Source organism: Lepus europaeus, chromosome 16 (genome assembly GCF_033115175.1).
Source record: "Lepus europaeus isolate LE1 chromosome 16, mLepTim1.pri, whole genome shotgun sequence".
Taxonomy (NCBI): Eukaryota; Metazoa; Chordata; class Mammalia; order Lagomorpha; family Leporidae; genus Lepus; species Lepus europaeus.
Window position 1 is genome coordinate 52,024,810 of NC_084842.1, and position 26,510 is coordinate 52,051,319.

The 26,510-nt window shown below is 38.1% G+C and overlaps 1 protein-coding gene across 2 annotated transcripts in view; it reads right to left on the reverse strand.

The window, feature by feature from the left end:
- Positions 1-26,510, reverse strand: part of GABRB1 (gamma-aminobutyric acid type A receptor subunit beta1) — a 439,794-nt gene that overhangs the window by 279,897 nt on the left and 133,387 nt on the right. The gene's annotated exons all lie outside the window — the stretch shown is intronic.

A 26,510-nucleotide genomic window follows, 5' to 3' on the forward strand; every position in this document is an offset into this window, starting at 1 on the left:
CAGGTGGAAGATTAGCCTAATGAGCCGTGGCGTGGGCCCTGCATGATGTTTTGCAGATTCCTCCATTTTGTTGCAAATGATTGGATTTCATTTTTTTTTTTTACTGCTGTATAGTATTCTATAGAGTGCATGTCCCATAATTTCTTTATCCAGTCTTCTGTTGATGGGCATTTAGGTTGTTTCCATGTCTTAGTTATTGTGAATTGAGCTGCAATAAACATTGAGGTGCAGACAGCTCTTTTATTTGCCAATTTAATTTCCTTTGGGTATATTCCAAGGAGTGGGATGGCTGGGTCATGTGGTAGGGCTATATTCAGGTTTCTGGGCAATCTCCAGACTGACTTCCATAGTGGCTTTACCAGTGGTCCCTGGTTAGTGGTCCCTTTTTCCACACATCCTCGCCAGCGTCTGTTGTTGGTGGATTTCTGAATGTGAGCCATTCTAACCGGAGTAAGGTGAAACCTCATTGTGGTTTGATTTATATTTCCCTGAAGGCTAGTTATCCTGAACATTTTTTCATGTGTCTGTCAGCCGTTTGGATTTCCTCTTTTGAAAAATGTTTAGGTCTGTAGCCCATCTCTTAAGTGGGTTGTTTGTTTTGTTGTTGTGGAGTTTCTTGATCTCTTTGTAGATTCTGGTTATTAAACCTTTATCAGTTGCATAATTTGCAAATATTTTTCCCATTCTGTTGGTTGCCTCTTCACTGACCTGACTGTTTCTTTTGAAGCACAGAAACTTCTCAATTTGATGCAATCCCAATTGTTAATTTTGGCTTTGACTGCCTGTTCCTCTGTTGTCTTTTCCAAGAAATCTTTGCCTGTGCTTATATCTTGCAGGGTTTCTTCAATGTTCTATAATAATTTGGGTTGTAGATTCAGATATTTAATCGATTTTGAGTGGATTTTTTTGTAAAGTGTAAGGTAGGGGTCTTGCTTCATGCTTCTGAGCATGGAAATCCAGTTTTCCCTGCACCATTTGTTGAATAGATTGTCCTTGCTCCCGAAATTGGTTTTAGATCCTTGATCAAATATAAGTTGGCTGTAGATGTTTGGATTGATTTCTGGTGTTTCTATTCTGTTCCATTAGTCTATCCATCTGTTTCTGTACCAGTACCATGCTGTTTTGATTACAACTGCCCTGTAGTATGTCTTGAAATCTGGTATTGTGATGCCTTCAGCTTTGCTTTTGTTGTACAAGATTGCTTTAGCTATTCAAGGTCTCATCTGCCTCCATATGGATTTCAGCATCATTTTTTCCAGATCTGAGAAGAATGTCTTTGGTATTTTGATTGGTATTGCATTGAATGTATAAATTGCTTTTGGGAGAATGGACATTTTGATGATACTGATTCTTCCAATCTATGAACATGGAAGATTTTTCCATTTTTTTGTATCCTATTTCTTTCTTTAAAGTTTTTAATTCTCATCATAGAGATCTTTGACATCCTTGGTTAAGTTTATACCAAGGTATTTGTTTTTGTAGCTATCGTGAATGGGATTGATCTTAGAAGTTCTTTCTCAGGCATGGCATTGTCTGTGTACAGACTTTTAATATACACTTTGAGAATCTTCAAGCACAAATCCCTTTTCTCTGTGAAACATTCAAGCTACTTTAGTTGGGTTCTGAGATCTACTGTTTCCATTTCTACGGCTGACTTCCACCCAAATCTAATTACAATGGAAATGTGAAACACTGGCTGACACTTTAGAGTCCTAACCATGATGGAGACTGTACTCTTTAGAACCCCTATTGATTGGTCATTGAAGTATTCTATATCACATGAACCTGTTTTCCTCCCCACATTGGAAATTGTTTCCAGAATAGTTGATCCATAGATCAACTATCCAGAATCCCAGAATAGTTGATCCATAGATAGTTAATATGTCCCTTACTCAGAAAGATGAAATGGACCATTCTGAGTTCAGTATGCTATTGCACAAAGAATCTGAGCCAGGAGCTGTGAGACTGAAAACCAAAGGTTATGCCATGGAATTAAAACTGATCAGATATTATGTAATTGTAAGAAAGGAAGAGCTATGATTAAAAAGAGGAAGCCAGGCTATAGATAAAGGAAGAACATGGAGAAAGATATAAAAATAGTCATAAGAGGTAGAGCTCATTATTAGAGAATAAGCTTGTTAAGACCTCCTACTTATTTCTTGTTCTCTGAGTTCTGGACATGTTAAATACATCATGTCCTTATGATCTCTCTGTGTATCATCACAGCCTAAACTCATTTTCCCTTGTCCTAATTTGATGCATTTTTCTACTTCCCCCAACCAGCAAAAGCTTTAATAGTAATGCTGACCAACATAAACACAGAATCTCACAAAAGTTCACTGAAAATGTGTATTATAGAAAATAAAACACATGGATTTTTTAAAATTGTGCCAAATTGAATTTAGCTTTTAATTTCAGTTTACAAACTCTTGGAAGCACCTCCGTGTGTATATGCTTGTGTCTGTGTGTGTTTGTAACAGAATCTCATAAGCAATAATTATACATGGTAGAAGCCAAGGAATAGCTAACCAATTAATCATGCTGTCCATTTCCCTGAATTCAAACAACCCATGTACCTGAGACTCAGAGTTGTCAAGTGACTAAATTAACAACAGGAGTCACTGTGCACACTAACTTCCCATGCAAGACCTCTGGCCTCAAAGTGCTGTATTTATGAGAGTTAACAGAGTTAACAGTAAAACTTGTTCTCAAAGATTTATTTTGTTTTAGTGTATTAAGTGGAGGATATTCTTATGTTGCATAAGTTTTAGTTATGCCTAAGAGTCCAACTCCATCGCTAATTTTCTTAGGTGTTTCCTTAATTAATGATAAAACTTGTTCTCAATGACTTTCTTTTAATGTGTTAAATAGAGGATATTCTTATGTCCCATAAGTTATAGTTATGCCTGAGTGCTTGCAAAAGATGTGTCATTCTTGGGTGCTTTTTTAAAGTTAATTTTCTAAAAAAAAAAAAAAAAATAGAAAGTGAAATTAACTTCTAGATACAATGACTTTGAACAGTCCTTGTCTCGACTATTGAGGAACAGGCTTTTTTGTTCATTTTGTTTTGTTTTTGTGCAAACTGTTGAACTCTTCACTTAGCATAGAGTTAATCTTCTTTGTATAAAGTAAATTTAAAATGGCCGGTGCCACGGCTCAATAGGCTAATCCTCTGCTTGCAGCGCCAGCAATCCGGGGTTCTAGTCCCGGTCGGGGCACCAGATTCTGTCCCGGTTGCCCCTCTTCCAGGCCAGCTCTCTGCTATGGCCTGGGACTGCAGTGCAGGATGGCCCAAGTGCTTGGGCCCTGCACCCCATGGGAGACCAGGATAAGCACCTGGCTCCTGCCTTCGGATCGGCGCGCCGGCCACGGCGGCCATTGGAGGGTGAACCAACGGCAAAAAAGGAAGACCTTTCTCTCTGTCTCTCTCTCTCACTGTCCACTCTGCCTGTCCAAAAAAAAAAAAAAAAAGTAAACTGAAAATGAATCTTAGCAGAGAATGGGACTGGGAATGGCAGAGGGAGGAAGAGAGGGGTGGGAGGGCAGGTACGGTGGGAAGAATCACTATATTCTTAAAGTTGTATTGTGAAATGCATATAGTTTTTATTCCCTAAATAAAAGGTTTCTTTGGGAAAAATATATATGCCACTCTACTTGTTGAATATTATTATTAGTGGTGCATTAAGCCTATGATTATGGAGTGGATTGACATGTTTTCGCAAAAAATGAAGAAAAAAATGAAAGAAGGAAGGAGAGGTATTGAGTGAGAGAGAAAGGGAAGTATATTTATTTTCTTTGAATTGTACCTATGAAACCTGTTTTCTTTATATTATTAACAATTTTAAAAAGAGATATATAGTTTGAGTTTGCCTTATTAAATAAGAGAGTAGAAAGGAAGAAGAAACACATATAAACATATTTCAGGAAGTTCAAGGAGAATTTAAAAGATAAGTTTTCTGCAAAATATGAATTTCTGGGGTTTTCTAAAGTTCATGGAAAATGTATATTGTGAAAAAGCTATGCATAGATTTCAACTTTTTGTATCTTCTTTAAAGCAATTCCCTATCAATCACAATGAAAACTATAAAAAAAATCACGTGGAGACTGAGTACATATGCTGGTAACTAGTAGCACCACTTACCAAGATAGGTGGAAAAAAACCTTTAACTTGTATTTAACAAAAATAAAGTACCATGAAAACTGGGCTGATAAACCAATTTAAAGTATAATTGAAGTGAACTACAAAACACCTGTTTGCAATGGATTCTCCTGTTTCAATGAAGTTTTATGTATCAATGTGACAATTAAATACATTCTGCAACAGAAATTCATCATTGTATCTTCCAGGCTTGCTGTTAATTTCTATTTTTTATCTTTTACAACATCTACCAGTCTTCTGTTAACTATTAATATGTGTTTGTTGCATCTATTCCTTAGGACGTTTTGTTACAATTCTTTAAAATACATATGATCTTTATTAATATTGCTGCCAAAGCCCATGGTCTTATTTATTATGACTTTTCCCTCAAATTGTTATCAAGTGTGTGCCTTGGAGAACATAATCTTCTTTTACCTTTGTCTGGTTCTAAATAGCTCCATTTGGTTTATCCATTTGTGTAGCAAATTTTTTTTTTTTTTTGACAGGCAGAGTGGATAGTGAGACAGAGAGGAAGGTCTTCCTTTTTGCCATTGGTTCACCCTCCAATGGCGCTGCAGCCAGCGCATCTCACTGATCCGAAGCCAGGAGCCAGATGCTTCTCCTGGTCTCCCATGCGGGTGCAGGGCCCAAGGACTTGGGCCATCCTCCACTGCACTCCCGAGCCATAGCAGAGAGCTGGACTGGAAGAGGGCCAACCGGGATAGAATCCGGCGCCCCAACTGGGACTAGAACCCGGTGTGCCGGTGCCGCAAGGCGGAGGATTATCCTGTTAAGCCACGGCGCTGGCCTGTAGCAAATTTTTTGTCAGTCTTCTGTTTGTTGTGTTCTGAAAATTTTTAGAATTCATCAACCCAATGGATGAATAAAAACATTTAGAGTTATGGTCCTATACCAAATGAGAATAATCTAAGGAAATCACACAGAGAACACTATAAAACATGTGGCATACATGCCATAGGTAAGCCAGCAATTGTATGCTCTCCTCTTCTAATACAACAACTACATGAGATTTGTTGCATGAAAACTCTGAGCTATACATTTATAAAGGGTTTTTAGCATTTGTAACCTAATATCCATTCTAGAAACTAGAAAAACTAATTATATGAAAAATATAGAATATTTTTCTTAGGAAATTAAATTTATTTATTAAGACAGATAAGAAAAACCATGTTTTACACAGTGACAGTATAAATGCCTTATATTATAGAATCTAAGTAAATCAGAAGCCGAAATAATTAGAGTTCTTTCCATGGTATGGTATAGTGAAATGTTGAGTCTGATACAAGGAAAATTTTCTGTAGACTTCTGAGTCAAAAGATCTTACCTTATTAGAATTACTAATTCATTCTGTCAACATTTAATGATTGTTTACTATATTTATATAATTGTATTATAGCAGATACTGTTGAGAGAAAGTTGAGTAATTCATGTTCCTTGTTTCAAGGAATGCATAGGCTAGTAGGACATACAGCATGGCTCATTTCCAAGTTGTCCCTCATCTTCTGTAGGCTTCTCAGTTCTGTCTTCATCGGTGTAACCAGGTCCTTGCATAGAGGTTACTCCACTTTAAACACTCAAATAAATCAATGAGTTGCTCTACTTTTATTCATTGGCATCATCCTAACAAAAAAGATAAGCTTATTGAGTCAGCGGATATCAGTTTAATATACCCTGACAATAATCTGTCCAATAAATAAGCTTGGATTGACTAACACAGAACTGAAGAAGAGGTCATGGAGAAGAAGAACATGTGAGATATATATGGTGGCTCTGGTGACCTTTTAATATGAGAGGTTAGGGAGAAGGGGCCTGAAGGATGACCACCAGGTCTCTGACCAGAGGAGGCAGAAAGATTACAAGAATAAAAGTTGAGGATTGGGAGCCAGATGACTGATATTTTTCAGTCACAGTTTGTGTTGGGGTGTCCATGGCATAGGCACAGAGAGGTGCCAAGTGCTAATGGGTTAGAATACAGGGAGACAAGGCTCAGGAAGAAACAGCCTGAGTCATGAGTGAGAGATGAAGCCGTGGGAATGGATTAGCTCACCATGGAGACAGTATAAGGTAAGAAGAGGATAGAGCCCTTGGGAAATTTGGTTTCAGGATTAGTCACTCCTTCAAGCTCTCACAATGCTCATCTTCCACTTTGATGTAGCACTTATCATATCATTTTATAATTTTTTCACAGTCCCACTAGACTCTGAACTTCCAAAGGGCAAAATTTTATATTCTGGGGGCTATTGCATAGTGTGCAGTGGATACTAGATGATCAAATACGTTCACTGAATGTGAACTAATAGTGCTACGTAGGTGGGCAGTCCATATCACACTTGGTATGTTCAGAACACATATTACTGCAGTTTAGCTTTCTGAAAAAAAAATGACCATTCTTAAATAATATACTTGGGAACTTTCAGATAAATATATTAAATACAGAGAATTTCTTTTTTTTTTTTTTTTTTGACAGGCAGAGTGGACAATGAGAGAGAGAGAGAGAGAGAGAGAGAGAGAAAGGTCTTCCTTTTTGCCGTTGGTTCACCCTCCAATGGCTGCCACGGCTGGCGCGCTGCGGCCGGCGCACCGCGCTGATCCGATGGCAGGAGCCAAGTGCTTATCCTGGTCTCCCATAGGATGCAGGGCCCAAGGACTTGGGCCATCCTCCACTGCACTCCCTGGCCACAGCAGAGAGCTGGACTGGAAGAGGGGCAACCGGGACAGGATCGGTGCCCTGACTGGGACTAGAACCTGGTGTGCCAGCGCCGCAAGGCGGAGGATTAGCCTATTGAGCCGCGGCGCCGGCCTGAGAATTTCTATTTTCTAACAATTCAAGATTAATGGGTCTAAAACTCCTGGTAATGTGGAGAATTAATAAATTTAGGGAGATAGTAAAAGCATGTGAAACTCGAAACAAATAATATCATTGACAATGCTAGCAATAGTTCTCATCTATTTAAAGTATACAGATATTTATAATGACAGTGGATCTCCATTGCGGAAAATTTGGGAGTTCATTTATAAATTAGTCAATATTCGAAAGAATCAAATATTAAATTGATAATTAATTCACCAGGAGACTAATAAACTTCATTGTCATTTAAAATCACATAATTGCAAATGATACTTCAAGCTTTTTTTCTGAAATGCTTAGTTCTAGAGGATCATAGAAAATTAGTATTTTTATTTTCCTCAATATCTAAATAACAGCAGAATAAAATGAGATTCCTGGAGGATCTGACCTGATGGAATATTCAAAGTGTGGTAATTTGTCTGACCATCCTGAGTTGAACTATAAACATATAACCAGAATGGTAATAGTATGTGGAGTGCATGAAAACTCAAGAAAGACAAACTAGTTATAAAGTGAGCTGCACTGAATAAAAACACTGTAGAATTAAAAGCTAAAGCATAATTCTATCAAAACCCATACTACTGCTGGTGCGGTGGCTCACTTGGCTAATCTTCCGCCTGTGGCGCCGGCACCCCAGGGTTCTAGTCCCAGTTGCACCTCTTCCACTCCAGCTCTTTGCTGTAGCCCAGGAAGGCAGTGGAGAATGGCCCAAGTGCTTGGGCCCTGCACCAGCATGGGAGACCAGGAGGAGGCACCTGGCTCCTGGCTTCAGATAGGCGCAGTGCCGGCTGTAGCAGCCATTTGGGGGCTGAACCAATGGAAGGCAGACCTTTGTCTCTGTGTCTCTCACTGCCTGTAACTCTCTCTCTAACTCTGCCTGTCAAAAAAATAAATAAAAAAATTAAAAAAAAAATACTACTGCTTAGAAGAAAAGTTGGTGTCTCATGAAAGATGAGACAGAAACTGAGAATCTAGGGTTCTAAGTCGTTTATATTGTTTGAATTGTTTGAATTTTGCCATGTGCCTGTATGATATTCTGTAATGGAAAAGCATCACTTCCTAGTCCACAAACACAGTTTTTTCTTGTGATTTGTGATATTGTAAAGCTTAAAAGGAGTAGTTTACAGCAAGGATTCTACGCTTTGTTGGAAGAGAACAAGATTTTAGAAACGGAACTTAAAATTCATAGGATGAAAAAGAGGGGTGGGGCCGGCACTGTGGCGCAGTAGGTTAATCCTCCGCCTGCGGCTCCAGCATCCTATATGGGCGCCAGTTCTAGTCCCAGTGGCTCCTCTTCCAATCCAGCTCTTTGCTGTGGCCTGGGAAAGCAGTATAAGATGTCCCAAGTCCTTGGCCCCCTGCATCCACATGGGAGACCAGGAAAGAAGCACCTGGCTCCTGGCTTCGGATCGGTGCAGCTCGGGTTGTTGCGGCCACCTGAGGAGTGAACCAAAGGACACAGGACCTTTCTCTCCAATTCTCCCTCTCACTGTCTGTAACTCTCTCAAATAAATAAATTAATAATCTTAAAGAAAAAGAAAAAGAAATAGAGAGGTTATTTTGGAATACAGTAAACCCTCTAAGAGGCTGATGGATTTTCATAAGATTATCTCCCTAAAGAGACTGTGGGTAGTGGTTTCAGGTGAGTCCCTGGAGCACTCTCAAAATAGTTCACCATGAAATAATTTTAATCCACTCTATAAGTTTGTGCAAAAAATAATGAAAAGACAGGAAGTAAGGAAGGAAGGGGGTTTAGGGAGGGAGGAAAGTATGATTATCTTCTTGGAACTGTACCTACGAAATACATAAAATCTGTGCTCTTTATGTTAATAAAAATTTTTAAATAGGTAATCAAATCATAGTGTCCAAATGTCAGCTTTATCATGTCTATCCTCTTACTTCATCCTCTTCCATTACTATTTAATGTTTTTAAACATTAACCATTCAGAGCCAATCAGCATCAACATTTTGACACCCTTTATTTTTCTGCTTTTTAAGAACTAAGATCATTCCCTATATACTACTTTTTAAAATCACATAAATAATTGTTTGTTTTCTTCCCACAACTTTTAATTTATTTATCTTGCTTTCTGTCATCAAGCAACTAATAACATGATGAATAACATTTTATGCTTTCTTTGTAGGAATATATATATATATGTATAGATGGGATTTGTTATTTTTAATTTGTTAAAATCATATATAGCTGCATTGTATAATTTTTATGGCATTCTGTTTTCTTAATGGCACAGCACAGAAATTTCTCCAAATCAATGAACAGAAATATAACATTGTTTTATGACTACATATTTAATATGAATATAATGGGTATAATGTAAACTATTCAATCTATCTTATTAATGGTCATTGAATTTGTTTTGTACTTTTTAATAACAAATATAACCCTGCAATAAATAACTCTCTCTCTCTCTCTATATATATATACACACACATATATATATACATATATATATATATACACACATGTATATATACAGCACACACACTTATGGATTCTTATAGCTTTTCTCAGCTTTGCTCATTTCATAGCAAGCTTCACTTTTCTGAGTTATCACGCACAATTGAAGATTCAATACTAAATAAGCACCAAAATGTCTCTATATGTGCACAAGTGCTGGTGTTTTATCGCACTTTTGCCGTGTATGATGCATTGCTTTGGAGTCTAATATGATTACTTGCTAAAGCAAATAAAAATAAAATTATAGGTTGCTTCTTTGGAATGATCATTTTCTAAACATTAAACTAAAGCCAAATGTATAAAAGCTATCAAACAAGGCCTAAAAGTCAGGTTTAAAGAACCAAAGAGATATAAAAATATCCATATTGGCCACTTCCTGTGGCTTAAACTCATTGAGCATCTGTTTAAGTTTCTGCTTGTCTTGACTGGGTCTGGCTAAAAGTTGTCCTGGCAGACTTTGTTGGAGAGAACCTTGAAGGTCTATATAAATAATGAGGAAAAAGAAGACTCTAGAGTTTCTTTGTAAGTGGAAAAATACCAGTTTGTGAATTATAAAGTTAATGATTATAATAATGTCAGTTTTGTTTTGTTTTCATGTAAATTTATAATCAACCTTGAGCTTGTACTAAACACACACACATCTGAGTGCAATAAGGTTATAGATTGGATCTTGGCTACTTATACAACATGCATGCAAACACTGTGCTAACAACAAACAAACAAAAAACCCTGATCTATCAATTAAGTCTTTAGCTAAAATAGACAGTATAATCATGAGATGCAGTATTGGGAATCTGGAGACTTAGAATATAATTAAAGACTCATTGCTTATTAGTCCTGTGATCTTAGAGCATATCTACCCACTAGTCTGAAAATCAATATCCTCATTTGTGCAATGAGCAAGAATACTACCAACAAGAGTGTTGGAAGGATTAATGGCAATACTGTAAGAATGCTAACAAACTATAATGGAATATATAATCAAGTAACTGAAAGCATGTTACAGAATAACATAGTGCCTAATGTATATTTTTATTTGGTTATCAATTTTACACTTGAAGTACTCCATATGAGAAATGTCTGTTACTAAATGTCCAACTATGTGATCAGCATCTTACTAGTGATTTTTACATTTATATTGTATATTAAACCTCACAACCACATTGAATGGAAGTTACTGAATGGAAATGAATCTCTCATTTTATAGATTAGAGTCAGAGCTTAAGGGATGCCCTATATAACTGTTCAACAAAATCAGCTTTGCAATTTGAACCCATATCTGTCTGACCCTAAAGTCATACTTCTTTCCATTATATCATATAACAAGCAATGCACCACAACCACAAAAGTGTTTTCCTTCCTAGGACCTAGCTTCTATCTTTTGCCTAAGGCCAACTTCCACCTTTTTTTTTTTTATTGATGCCAATTAATCATTAACATTCAGTTCTAGTGTAGACTTTTCAGAACTCTCTGATGTTTTATACATGAACTCCCCTTCATCATCCGGTGATGGTAATGAAGGCCACTGCCATGCTCTTATCTGAGAGCCTTTGATATCTCCACAGAATACTAAATACAACCAACTGTTCATCACTGCCCTGGATGGTTCTTTAGATGTTAGCTGAAGGAAAGCCAACATTTTTGTTCTATAACAATCCTTAAAGAGTTCAGGGAGTAGAATAATTTTCTTTTGGTTAAATAGTTTTCACATTCAAAAGCCTTCCAAAGTATTTTACCAATTCTAAGTAAAAGCCTCATTAATCATTATTTGTGGTAGAAACTGTATTTCCCCTGCTAGAAATTATTTCTAAGTGACAGTAAAATGAAAGGCAAACAGTATAAGTGCCTGGAAGCTAGGGCTCTCTTAATTTAGTTTGTGTGTGCATGATGACACTATCTGAGAAGTGGAAGGGCATAATCTGATGAGGAAAGGGGAGTGCTGTGCTTTATCGCTATTCTCCTAGTACCAAGCTGACAGAAGACTGAATAAAGAAGCTACCCATGGTCTCAAACAGAATGATTCCCATCCATCCTTAAACCTGGCCCTCCATCATCAGTCCTATTCCCAGTGAAAGATAGAATCATCCAATCCACTGACCAAGCCAGAAACTAGAAGGTTTTTTGTCTCTTGTCCCTTCCTATGTACATTAAAAAAAAAAAAAAAAACTGATGTTCCTATTTGATAAAAATATCTCATTCTGTCTAAAGTTGTTACTATCTGGTTTGGAGTTTATCATTTTTCTTCTGATTTACCATAATAAACCCATAATTTGTCTTCTCTCTTACTCTTCTCTAACTCATTTGTTGAATGGCAGGAGGGTACTATTTTTTATGTGTTCACTTGAAATGCACTCATGTTGTTTCCAAGGTTAAATTTGCTATGACTCCACAATGGTAGGATCAAAATATAGGTTCCTAAAGAGCACACAATACCTTCCCCCATGCTGGTGTTATCTTTCAGTTACACCTCTTATTTGTTCCTCTTGTTCTCTAGCATCTAGTCTCCTTGATCTTTTGGCAGTTCCTCAAACTTCTTGGCCTAGAACACACATTCTTCCATTCTTGATCCCTTTTCTGGCCACCTGCTATTGATCATGTAATCAAATTACACTCTTATCTCCCTGATCAGGAACCCCAAATTCTGGGTTTTGTCCTGCCACAATTTGACCTCCATGAGGCATATCTATTTTATAAATACCCTCAGTGCTGAAGATAGCACATGAAATCTAGTGGATGCCCAACAACTCTTTGTTGAATAATCAATAAATGGATTGGAACAGGAACAGATCCAGTGAAAGGCAGCCCAGCTAAAAAAAACCCTAAAATCTGTAGTGGAGGTGAAACATTTGACTAGCCTGAATGGAGATAGAGGAGTAGGAGGTAGTATGAAGGAGAAGCAGGCAGAAGAGTGGGAGAAGAGACAGCATTTAAAGGATATAGAATGAGTTGAATTGGTTGCTATGGATGTGGGAGATGGAAAAAGAATGTAAGTACTAGAAGAGGACTGGAATTTAAGAGAAAGTTCATGTATCAAGATTGGATATTGGTTTCAAGTGCTTGAAATAGATACAAATGGTAAAGAGTGAGTTAGAAATAATGATAAGATTGACATTTAAACTATATTATTTTATGAATTTTTGTATGCCTCATCCAGCCTCTACAGAAGTGTATGTTTCAAAGGTAGGCATCAACAATAAAAATATCCCACCAAAAGGAACTGACCTAAATAATTTACCATCTGACCAATCAAAACCCTAATTAAAGTGTGATCACACTCCAACACATTAAACTTTAGGATATACAGAAGGCATTAATTTAGCCACATTCTAAACTTACATTATGTACAAGCTTTCTAAATATATTGCTTTTTAAAATTCACATAAGAAACTTGGTTTGCTGAGAATGAATATGAGGACTTAAACAGTGTGGTTCAGATATATGGTAAAACCATATTCTAGAGCGAGCTCTTTTGTTAGTAAGATAAACAGACTGACCTAGATGAATGATTCTCACATTCATTGTGCATAATTACCACCAGAAATACTTGACTACTGAATTAGATTCTGAACACTGTCCTGAAATCTGTGTTTTTAGTATAATATCTCAAGGATATTGTTATGCTATTAATACTCATAATTTAAGAAATTGAGGACTGGGTATTTCTCAGGGATTCCTTAAATTCCCAAATGAAAAATGTCAGTGTTTTCATTAGGCCCATTAATCTGTTCCTATTTCCATTTATAATGTCACACTCTCTTATACTGTTTTCATTGGAAGAAAGGGAATATGATTCTGGAAACCTCTCATGATGACACATTTTTCATGAATACATAAAATAGAGAAAGAGGGAGAAAACAGAGGACAGAAAGAGAGTTTATTATCTTTACTTTCTAGTATTGTGTGTTTTTTGATCCTTCCTACTTACTTTTTTCTTTGCATATTTGTTAACTACGTAAACTCTGGAACATACTGGAAACTTGATATTCAACTCAGAGTTGAATGGAAGTCAAGAATCAGCAAGTGATGTCTGCAATCATAATGCAGAATCTTATCTTTGAAGAGTGCCTTGAGTTCCCTTCAATCTCCCACACCTCATCTGAAGTTGTTTCTCCATCACGAAGGTCAGTGAGACTGAAGGGGCAAGAGATGTTTTGCAAAGAAAGAAAAAAGAAAAGATGCACTGATATATATATTTTTTTCATCTGCATGGAGCAATGTGTATTTTGGTACAGTGTTAAAAATCCTCAAGCAATTTCTCTCATACCACAAGTTTAAAGAGTTATCTATGAATGAGTCATCCTAGGGGTTGCCATGACAACAATTCTCATCCCTTTGGAGCTGGTCCCCTTCTGATGTTGCCACAGAAATACCCTAGTTACAGGAGTATCTGAAGTTCCCATTGCATTTAAATATTCATTATGCTATATATGCATTCCCTGATTTTGCAAGATTACCTGACTAGAAATCATTTTTAGAGATCTATAAATAGACATGCTACGCCTTGCTCACTTCTTTCTCAAGATGAAAGACAAGCCCATAAAAGTCCTTCCTGTGCTCACAGCACAATCTCTCACTCCCTCTCACCCCCTCCTTCCCTTTTTCCTTTCCTTTCCTTTCCTTCTCTTTCTCTATCTTTGTTCCCTTTCCAGGGGATACCCTCCTATTTGAACATTTGAACAAGACACTCTAGACAGCAGTCATGAGGCCATATTTTCAGTACAGTAACTGAAAAAAATTGTGAGCTTGCTACATTGCAAGGGTACAAAAATTCAGATGAAGCTGCAGTAGAGTCATTATGGGCAGTGTTTTTGTGATTTCCTGATTTATATTCCAGGGAAGATCTACCTGGCAAGATGGAATGGAATTGCTTGTACTTCTCATACACCCTGAAAGAGAAATCCATACTTTTTATTGATGACTAAATTTTGAATAATCTGACTCAATCTACTTTTCCTCTCTTGACAATCTACTCACTGAAGCATACTCTACTACTGACACAAAGTGCTACTCTGTATTTCTTTCATTTCCATATATTTTCCATTTTCTTTCTTTGGTTATATTTTTTCCAATTCTTGAAGATGCAAACTCTTGTCACCTACAAACTTTAATGGATTTCAGTTTATTCAAAGCCTTTCCCATTTCCCATTCCAAACTGAATTAATTTTAGCTTATTCTCCTGCTTCTTTGTTTCTCTACTGTCACAGTTTTAGATGCTGTTTGGTATGTGTGGTTAATGATTCAGCTATTCTTCTCTCTCCCCATTCAATGTGTTCAAGGGTGTGGTCCATGTCTCATTTTCTCTGTGCACCCACAATATATACCACACAGACGACAATATATTTTCACTAGATTTTATAAAGTTAATATGAGTTGAATGCAAAACTCTCAGAAAAACAGGCAAATAAGCTTTAGGGTTTTGGTTATTCATGACATGATAGGCCAGTCACAAGTCTCAGAACCCTTGCTTGAGCCTGGACTCCTAATATACTGTATATGATTACTGTATTTCTGAGTTAAGCATTATGCCCTATCAGCTGTGTTGGTTATACTAATTTTAGAAACTGTGACAGGATAGTATCACAATTAAGATACAGAACGTAGAGTCAAATAGATCTGAATTCAACTCCAGTTTTATGTTTTATTAACTGTTTTGCCACCATGTCACTTAGTCATTATAAGGTCTGGTTTCCTCATACATGAAATCACTATTAATTGACATAATGTAATAAGTGTCGTAGTACAGTGCCCAGCATATAATCATAGATTGAAAAATAGTACTTAGGGACAGACATTATGGCAAAGATGGTAAGCCACTTTTTGCCACACTGACATCCTGTGTCAAAGTGCCAATTCTGGTCCAGGCTGCTCTGCTTCCAATCCAGATTTCTGCTATTGTGTATGGGAAGGCAGAAGACCCAAGCATTTAGACCCTGGCACTAATAAGAAAGATTAGGCTAGAGTTTCTGGCTCCTGCCTCCAGCCTGGCCCAGACCTTACTGTTGTGGCTATTTGGAGAGTAAACAATTGGGTGGAATCTAACTCTCTGTTTCTGTCTGTCTCTTTGTTTCTCCTTGTCTCTGTTGATCGGTCTTGCAAATAAATGACTCTTTTAAAAACAGTACTTACTAATGCATGAATAACTCAGGGATATCCCTACAGTTTGCTTTATTTCAATTGTTTTCAAGGTAAACCCCTGTGATTAGTACACTGAACATGAAATAGGTCTCTGAGGGTGAAACATGTCCATAGATACTATTTTACACATATTTACACATATTTGGTCATTTCTCTAACGCAAAGAAAGGACTTACATAGACTAGACGGTGGAATTTGATCTGTCCTTCATTATGCATACTCTGTAGTGGATAGAGACTCTTTCTTGAGTATGAAGGCAAGACACAGAGAATGGGAGATAGTAGCATGGAGAAGTGACAAAGACAAGCAGAGACAAAACAATATGTAGGAAACAAAGACAAGCAAGAGTGGCTAGTAAAAACAGTAGAATAAGAATCACAGATACTGTAAAGACCATGTGTAGCAGAGCCACCTGAATGGCAGCACAAAATGAAACCAATGTATCAGAGTTGCTTGGGTGTCAGAGTATTTTCAGAACTAACACTGGATGGATCTTGAGTCAAGGGCAGCAGCTCTCAGTAAAGCGCAGCTGTATCAGTTATTATAGACTCTTCCATGTACCATCAACTGAAACAACATAAATCTGCCTATTCACTTTACAATCTGGAAGTTTCTACACTTGGATATCAAAATTTCTGACTTAGATCTACCTGTTACCTGAAACTTACCCAAGGACAATCATTTATTCATCAACCAATTGTTTTCTGAGCCATTACTGTGTGCCAGACACTCTGTAAGGCAATTGGCCCCAAAAGAGATTAACTTCCTCTCTCCTGCATTCTATTCCCATATCTTAATATTAAATTTCATATACTACATTGCATTTATACAAATACATACCTGTGCTCCTTTTTAGACTCTGAGTTCTTGAAAGGCAACATTTATGGTTTTTACCAGATCATGTACAATGTCCAAAATATAAGTATTCATGAAAATCTTGGATATTTACATAAATAAATGATCAAACAGTGCTAAGTGCTATTTCATTGTGGCACAGATACATTTATTTGAAGAACAGCATGTAGTAAAGAGATCAATCCTACTTTATTTGTATCTGTGAAGTTCTGAGCACTCTCATTCCTTCAAGCTTATGTTAATTGATTTGGAATATAAATAAGCTTTTTTTGCAGTCTCAACATGTCCAAAAGTTCATAGTTTGCTCCTTTTATTAAAATCTTTAATCCCACTAATAATTATAGTTACTTTTGCTCTTAGTATAGTCTATCTCATGTCAAAATAAGAATGAGGCAAGCAGCTCTAGCACTGAATGGAAACTATTCTTAAAATACAATTCTGTAAGGAGGTGATACTGTGGCATATTAGGTTAAGCCTCCAATTGTGGTGCCAGCATCCCCTATGGACACTGGTTTGAGTCTTGGCTGCTCTACTTCTGATCCAGTTCCCTGCTAATGGCCTGGGAAAGAGCAGAAGATGGCCCAAGTGCTTGGGCTCCTGCACCCACTTGGGAAACCTGCAAGAGGTTTCTGGCTTCTGGCTTCAGATAGGCCCAGTTTAGGGGAGTGAATCAGTGGATGGAAGATCTCTTTGTCTCTGCCTCTGTTTGTCTATAACTCTGCCTCTGAAATAAATAAAAATAAAAGTCTTCAAAAATATATAATGCTGTAAAAGATATAATGATATACTTATGACCCACTTAGCTTTGTATACCCAGTAATACCAAGGAACAGCAGCCAGTGCATTTTATTTGTAACTCCCTACAGATATTAAAAATAATGAACATTGGTTTCAAATTCTTAAGAACAGTGATGCAGTTTTAATTTTTGAAGGGCTTTTGCTGTACTTAGTTGTAAGACTATTACTTGATGACTTTTATTATATGATTCAATCATTAGAGGATTCTTGACAAGATTTTGACAAGAGAAATGACCATTAAACCCTTAAGAGCTACAACTGGGATCCAGAAGGAAGCCTTGAGTTAATTAGTTAGTTCCTTCACCCAAGGAACCTACAAAGTAAGGAGAAATTATACTAATATTTCTAGAGTATTAACAGATTATTAAAGATTTATTATTATTAATTTATAACATATTATTAAAGAGAAACGAGCTTTTTTGGCCAGAGTAACGAAAATGCAGCCTCATGAAGTAAGCATTTAAGCAGATCTATTATTGTTGGTCACAAAATCAGCATCTAAGTAGTACATTCATAATTTTGCTGAACAAGCAAAATATCTTTTTAAATATGTAAATACAAACACCAAGGTACAGGATCAGTGTGAGCCAGAAACAAAGCAGGTGACTTTTACATCCTGGCAAGCATTATCCACACCATATTGAGAATTTTAGGGGAAAATACATGAAAAATTTAATATCTTCCATCTTTTTGTCCCTATGATTTAGTCTAAAATCTTTCTTGAAAAGTGTGTGTGTGTGTATGTGTGTGTGTGTTTCCCCCTGCCAAGATAAAGCAATTGGCAGCATTACTTGATATTTAAGTACAAGGTGTCCCAGAAATGGAAGGAAATAATACAAAGAAAGTGAAGGCCACCACCGAGGGCATATTTTAACCCAGAACATGTCCAGAGTCAGGATTGCTGGAATAGTACTTCTCAGTCACTTGATAGGTAAAAATTAAAAAAGGGACAGTATGGAATCCGCCTTTTCATTAATATCATTCTAGCTTCCTTTTCTGACTTGCTAGCCACTAGGTGGGGCAAACATTTTAGCTTGCTGCTCTTTTTCCATTATATTATAGAAATGTCATGCCAGAGTGTTGCTACTAAAAGTATTGACACCAGCTATTTTAATGCAGCTCACAGTGTATCTTTACTTTACAATGAAAAATGCCTCTACCATTCTGGTTCCTGCTAGGAAGGTCAAAGGAACCATGCTTTCATTAAGGTCTAGGTGAGTATGATTGCAGAGACGATTTCACTGGAAAATGTTGATGGTGAAGAAATATATGTATCCTGTAATATACAAACAAATACTGAAAAAGAAGACTGAAAACTACTGATTCAAATAGCTCCTATTTACTTTTCACATCCCAGAAATACGTTGATCACACATTTCCATCAGTATTGACTTTGATTTTACCTTCCCTTCCCTTACTCGATATTCCTCAACATCCAATCAATCACCAGTTTCTTTCATTTATAACTTCTGAATACACTTCAAAGTATTTCCTCTCCCCTGTAGATCTTCGTTCAGCCACACTCTACTTTTCTGAATAGCTGTGTATTTCTAACTGGTTTCCCTGCCTTCAATTCACAAATTCTCCAAAGCCATTTCTTCTATTTGGTCACAGCAATCATGTTATAAAATGAGAAATTGATTGTGCCTCTACTTGTCTTAAATGGCTCTCCCTTGATCTTAGAATTAAGTTCAGATTATTTTTTCAGACTGTTTATGACCTATTCATATGCCCAGCTCCGTCTGTCATTTCACTCTCAGTCTTACACTCTACTATAGAGCCATAACATCTTTTGTGATTTACTGTATAGACCATGTTCTCCTTTTGTGTGCTCTCAGGTTCTCCTACACTAACATTCAGTGTATGCCTTTCAGTATTTCCACCGGTCTTGCCTTTGCCCCAACCCTACCTGAACTCTCTTCCTATGCCTCTTCTCCATAATTAAGTCCTAAATTTATGGCATAAACTTAGATATCCTATTATCTGAGATTAATTAATTCACTCCACAAGACTAGAGATGTTCTTATAGCACCCTGTGCTTATTTATATTTTAGTGTTTGTCACACTTATTGAAATGCTTTGTTTCCCTAATATCCTCTCTCTATATAGTATGTTCCCTTAGGGGCAGAATGTTATATATTGAGAGAGTAACATTTTAATATACGTACATAAGGTGTACTGATCAAATCAGGATAATCAACATTTCCATTTCTTTGACATTATTTTATGATTGGAGACTTGGATCTCCTTTCTTCTGTTTCCTCGTAAAATATATAATAGATTATTCTGAACTACAGTCACTCCCACCATGTGTGTAAAACTAGGAAGTTATGTTTTTGATGTGGTGCTAATCTCTCTAGTTCCTAACTAACAATTGGGTCATAGGTATTATTTTCAATAAATACCTTTGTATTAATTTATATATAAGCAAGATAAACAAAACAGCCATTTCAAGAGTTTATGGTTATAGAGACATCTTCTGTGTTAGCTGCATAACTGGTAGGAGATCATCATTAAAGAGTTTGTTACATAATAATGCATAGTCTTTGGTACAATAAATACTCATATTTGCTTGAATTTACCTTGACATAAAGGGGTTGCATGCACTTCTAATGAATAAATCAAGAATCCAATAAAGTAAGCTCTTTGGTGTCATTTAAACATAATTAATAAACATATCAGGAGTGGACATTTATCCTAGAGGTTAAGATGACTGTGTCTCATATTGGAATTCCTGGTTTCAATTCCTGGCTCTTGGTCATAACTCCAGCTTCTTGCTAATCTGGATTCTGGAGGCAGCAGTAATGGCTCAAATTGTTGGGTTCCTACCACCCATGTGGGGAATCTTGTTTATGTTCTTGACTCCCAGGTTTGGCCTTGGACCAATCCCAATCATTGCAGGCATTTGGGAAATTGATGAGAACTCTATCACTCAGTAAAAATAACTGCAAATCAGAAAACACACATTTTCCAGTAATAATCACCAAATTTGGAAAAATTGGGGAGGATTGCCAAACTTCATAAAATAATAAAGTCATCTGAATACAATAAGATAAAAATAGTAAAACAAAAATAGGATAAAATATAAATTTCATAGTACATATAATATGCCTGATCATGACTTACTTCTCCACAAGCTATATTTGTAAAATATTAATGTCCAGTCTCCTTAGTCACTGTTGATAGCACTAGGAGAAAACATCTGGCCTAAGTTGAGAGAATTTTCCTGGAAACTCTGAATTTGAAAAAATTAATTAAGATCTATGGAAAATTGGAACTTGGGAAGTTAGGCATGCTCATCATTAATTCGTCATGTACACTGAGAAACAGAATCATATACATAGAAAGCTAAATGAAGCAGGCATACAGGAAAAAGCAGCAAGGAGAAATGCAGGAGTTATGACAGATTTCCAAGGGCCTTTCCTCAGGCCCTCTAGAGTGCTAGACTTGGTTAGTATTTGACCACCCAGTAGGGCTGGAGTTCAAAAGAATACACTAGTATTGCAATATCAGATCTTTTGTTTGCTGAATTTTAACAACAGCAATTCATTCAAATTGGTTGGTATCCATTTCATATTAATTTTCAAATGTTTTCACCCTCCTGCCTTAGGGTCATTGATTATAAAGTCTGATTTGGGAGGCATCTTTATTACACTCTGAGGAACTGTAGACGAGACATTTGCTATGCAATCATTAAAAGAATATTTAGACATGGAAGTCTGTGATTTAAGAATTGCTAAATATTTTGAATATCACTTATGTTTCTATATCCAAAGAGGAAATATTTTCTTTTCTTTGATAAAATAGCTTAAATTAGTTCCAGTCTTTTGGAACCAAAGATCTTGAAATCATACACAACAAATCAAATAAATAATGGACTAAGATATACATGACCCAAAGTATAGACAGGCGGAAGGTTCTTCCTCTGGGTGGGAGTTAAGAGAAAAAGAAGTAATGGGGAATACAGAGTGTTCAGCCACATAATTCATAGTTTGTGGAATTTGATTACCCATTTTGTTTTGTACATCATTACTAATATAAACAAATGTAATCATTACTGAGACAACTTTGTACTTTTGTCAGGACACTAAATTAAAATTTAAAATATCTGCATGGGTTTTCTAGATTTCTCAGTATCTAACCTCACTGGCAAGCACTCCTATTCATATACCTGTTATAAATGGTAAATTTATATCAAGGAGAAGCATCAGAGAATTGTATATTTTGATTAGAAATTTTGGGCTCCCACCTAATTATTCCTACTGTAGTACATTCCTAAATGTGATCTGAGAGATATCGTAAGAAAAAGTCAGACACAATTTTCTTGTGTTGTGAAATTCCAACATACAATGTATCTCAGAGTGTTCCTAAGACTTATATTTCTCCCCTAAGGCTTATTGAATTTTTCCATATGCTGGGAATTTTGTTTTTTTTTTCTCTTATTTGATTCAGCTGCTAAGAAAGCAGACCTCCAATCTCCTTCAATAACTCTATAGTGTCAAGCAACCTAGGTTTGTGTGTGTAGTCTTATCGCTGTTGTCCTACCTTTATTTTTCCATAGTTTATTTCTAGTTATTTAATCTTTTTAATTATATGTGTTTTTGTTGCTTCTTCCAATGCAATAGGGCCTTCCTAATCACAGTGTGATCTATGGACCTATAGCATCAGCATAACCTGGAAGCTTGTTGAAAATGCAGAATCTGAGTTCTCACCACAAACCTACTGAATGTACATTTTAAATAAGCCTCATATGATTCATGTTGACACTAAAGGTAGAGAACATTGCTGTAGAACATTAAGAATAAGCTAAGGCAGGCCGGCACCACGGCTCAAAAGGCTAATCCTCCGCCTTGCAGCACCAGCACACCGGGTTCTAGTCCTGGTCGGGGCACCGGATTCTGTCCCGGTTGCCCCTCTTCCAGGCCAGCTCTCTGCTGTGGCCTGGGAGTGCCGTGAAGGATGGCCCAAGTGCTTGGGCCCTGCACCTGCATGGGAGACCAGGAGAAGCGCCTGGCTCCTGGCTTTGGATCTGCGCGATGCGCCGGCTGCAGCGTGCCAGCTGCGGTGGCCATTGGAGAGTGACCTTTCTCTCTGTCTCTCTCTCTCTCTCACTGTCCACTCTGCCTGTCAAATAAATAAATAAAAAGAATAAGCTAAGGTAGACTTATCTAAGTCAATGGTTAACATTATGAAGTGGTTACAAATTTGGTGATTTTAAGATATGACCTTAAGCCAGTTGGGGAGTTTATTAAAAATGAAAACTTCTAGACCTCATCCACCAAGACTGATACCATGGGTTCAGAATGAGACCTTGGAGTCTGTGTTCTGTAAACTTTCTGAATGACTGGTATGCAGAGGACGGGCTTAAGTCCTAGATCCTCAAAGAAATGTTTTCAAAGTAGCAGGATCCAACGTCAATCAATATAAAACTTCTTTAGATTTTCTGAGATGGTTAGATACATGTAAATAAACATTGTAGATTTAACATTGGTGGTGAGTTAAGAACAAAAGAACTGGGATGACAAGAAGCCCACAAACAAAAAACACTATTGTCTGGAGGTCTTTGTTGCTGGTCTGCTTTATTGATTTCTGAAGAATATTAATGAACATTAATGATGATGCACTTATTTACTTTTGAGGACAGTCTTAGAGCCATCCTTGTCTCAAAGACTACTCTTTCCAAAAATGCACAACTAGACTTGCATGTGGGGAGAGATCTAGGAAGCTTCCTAGTCCTAATCAATTAAAAAAGTTAGGCCGGCGCCACGGCTCAGTAGGTTAATCCTCCACCTTGCGGCACCGGCACACTGGGTTCTAGTCCCGGTCGGGGCACCGATCCTGTCCCGATTGCCCCTCTTCCAGGCCAGCTCTCTGCTGTGGCCTGGGAGTGCAGTGGAGGATGGCCCAAGTCCTTCGGCCCTGCACCCCATGGGAGACCAGGAGAAGCACCTGACTCCTGCCATCGGATCAGCGCGGTGCACCGGCCGCAGCGCGCCGACCGGGAGGCCATTGGAGGGTGAACCAACGGCAAAAGGAAGACCTTTCTCTCTGTCTCCCTCTACTGTCCACTCTGCCTGTCAAAAATAAAAAATAAATAAATAAATAAATTTAAAAAGTTTATCTGTGATAGAAAAACAAGGTGTAAGGGAATACAGAAGGGGTAGAAATGGTTGGAGTATGTAAGAGGTGGACTGGAAGAAGGCTAGCCTTTGAATTATTCCATTTATGGGAATCTACTCATTCCTATAAATGGGAAAGCCAAAGGAGTTACTTTATCATTTTGGATTCAACTGGTTTCAGGTATCAGCTGATATTTTAAATTCTGTCTCACTGCATATCACAACTTTCCATTCTCAGATGACCCAGCATCATATGCCTGATGGTTTGCAGTAGCACCCAGAATAGCTTATGATTCACAAAGATGGAGAGAACATTTCTCTTGACAGCTCTAGCAAAAATCACTAGGAAGACTCTAATCTGTCTGGCTTTTATGACACGTCTCAAACACCACTCTAACCAGGCTGAAGAAAAACTCAGCATGGTTGGGACATTTTGGGATTTTTGGACTGAGAGGTAGAACCATTCCATCCCCTCATCAGAACCATGAGAACAAAACATGATTATTGAGGGCAAAAAAACATGTATTTATCATAGAGTAATGGGTTCTGGAAATCGACAGGAATACATACACCAAGTACAGTAGTCAAGCTGATTATCTCAGTATCTTACAATATTACTCAGCAAAGGCCACATTCAACACATTGCTTCCAAACTGATCACAGGTTCACAGAAATTCCTCCTCTCTTTCACACTTAAATACTTTCTACAATACCTTAGTGACCTGAATCAGCAAGTTTATTAGTTTCCTAAGTATTCATCATGGATTAAGAGCTGATGCTCATAAAGATTCATCAGTTTTATTTCATTTCATGGAGAATTGGTCAACTAATCAAATTTCTTAAATTCTTGCCAAGGATGGCTGATTAGAGAAGCCCAGTTTTTGCCTCCTCTATCTTGAAGTGAGTGCCCAAGGAAGGGCACCCAAATGGAGTCAGGAGTAGTGGGAACACAGTAGGACATCAGCTCCCTGGAAAACTCATGGTGACTTTGCTTCAGAGCCCTCAGGGCACAGGATGCAGCCATGTGGTGCCATCTGGTGAAAGGAATCCCTGTCAGAATTCTTACTGCACTAAAGGATGGAATCCCTTGCCCATCTATTTCCAAAGAACCCACAGAGGTCCTTGCATTCTAGCAAGGAATACTAAGTCTTGCTGGTCCAATGTGGTCCAATACAGTAAGGGGGAATTCAGCACGCCTGAGCAAAAAGCACTCTGCACACAAGGGTACACTGGGAGCAAGGCAGCTGGGATATCCTGTCCCTAGGACTGTAGATGTAAGGGGCCCACTCCCTCAGATCATCCTTCTTCCCATTGTCTCCCTTGCATCAACCACTAGGAACATAACTAACTGTTGCTAGAACTTGTACATACCAGGTCTCAGCCAGGTTATCCTGTGTCCCTGGCCAGTCTCCCTACCAAGGCTCAGAGCTCCCTGAGTATCAGAGACAGTTCTTGCAGTGTAGTCTGAGTATGCAATAGGGGGTATGTCCACACTCCAGACAGTTCACGTCTTAGAAGGTGAACTTATTTGGGATATGTATTCACTGTGAATAATGAATCAGCTACCCCCCAGCACCAGAAAGACCCATAGACTAAGCTCTGTACTACTTGGCTCTGGCCCCTCCCACGGACAGTAGACAGTTTCTATGCCACATCCATCTGGACATTACTCTGGAATCCTACAAATAGCTGCTAGGGTTTTTTGACCCTACCCAATAATCTCACTGGGGCTTTGGGTTGAGATTTCTATACCCTACCTAGCACAGAATGCAGTGAAGGGCATTGATTGGCCTTTCCATGCCACCACCAACCCAGAACATCATAGGCCTGCTGGGGTCTCCTATCCATAATTTCTGTGCTCCACCAAGGCCCACTGTAGGGCTTAGGGATCCAGCCCCCAACAATGGAAGCTACCAGGTTTCTATGCCCCTCCAAACCTACTGCAGTATTGCTCACCTGCAGCTCCAGTATGACGTTCCTGCACTCCACCCAGTTCAGCAAGCAGCACACAGAGAGGCACCTAGGATGCCTTATTTTATTTTCCCAGAGCCAAAGTCATTCTCCTGGATCCAGCCATTCTCTCAGACAGCATCTGTGGAACTTGCTTCCTTAATCCATTTTCATATTGCTTTTGGAGCTCTGCAGTCAGGAAGTAGCTGGGAATTCATGAGACCACACTGCTCTTGGTGCCAGTGCTGATCTTGCAACTCTAGCCCCTGAGTTAAGTACTTTCTGAGAATCTGTGTGCCAGGCCCTTTCATGGCACAGATAGAGCCTGACCCCAACACCTGAGAAGTTATTTACTCCAGTCCCTCTGTCAGGAAATGGTTTGGGACATGCATAAAAGCCACACTTTAGTCACAGAAGCACTGGAATTAATGCCAAAGTAGTCTACCAAACCAATGCCTAAAGACACAGCTTTAGGACAATGCTTCAATCAATAAAACCATCTACTAAAAGTGGTAGGAAGGGCCGGCGCCCCGGCTCAATAGGCTAATCCTCCACCTTGTAGCGCTGGCACACCGGGTTCTAGTCCTGGTTGGGGTGCCGGATTCTGTCCCGGTTGCCCCTCTTCCAGGTCAGCTCTCTGCTGTGGCCCGGGAGTGCCGTGGAGGATGGCCCAAGTCCTTGGGCCCTGCACCCCATGGGAGACCAGGAGAAGCACCTGGCTCCTGCCTTGGGATCAGTGCGGTGCGCCGGCTGCAGCGCGCCGGTCGCGGCAGCCATTGGAGAGTGAACCAACGGCAAAGGAAGACCTTTCTCTCTGTCTCTCTCTCTCACTGTCCACTCTGCCTGTCAAAAAATAAAAAAAAGTGGTAGGAACAACTGATTCCCCGGATGCACAAAATTCAATATAGGATAAAAAATAGTATGACTAAATAAGGCAACATGATGCCCCAAAAGTAATGCATAATTTTATTAGTATCAGATGGAGGAAACAAGATTGAATTTCTGGTGGGGAAAGAATTCAAAGAATGATTTTAAGATTACTTAGACAGATAGAAGAGGATACAGATAAACCATTAAATGAAATTAAGAAAAAAATGCATGACATTGAATGAGAAATTTGGCAAAGATGAGAAATTGATACAAAGCCCAATCAGAAATATCATAAAT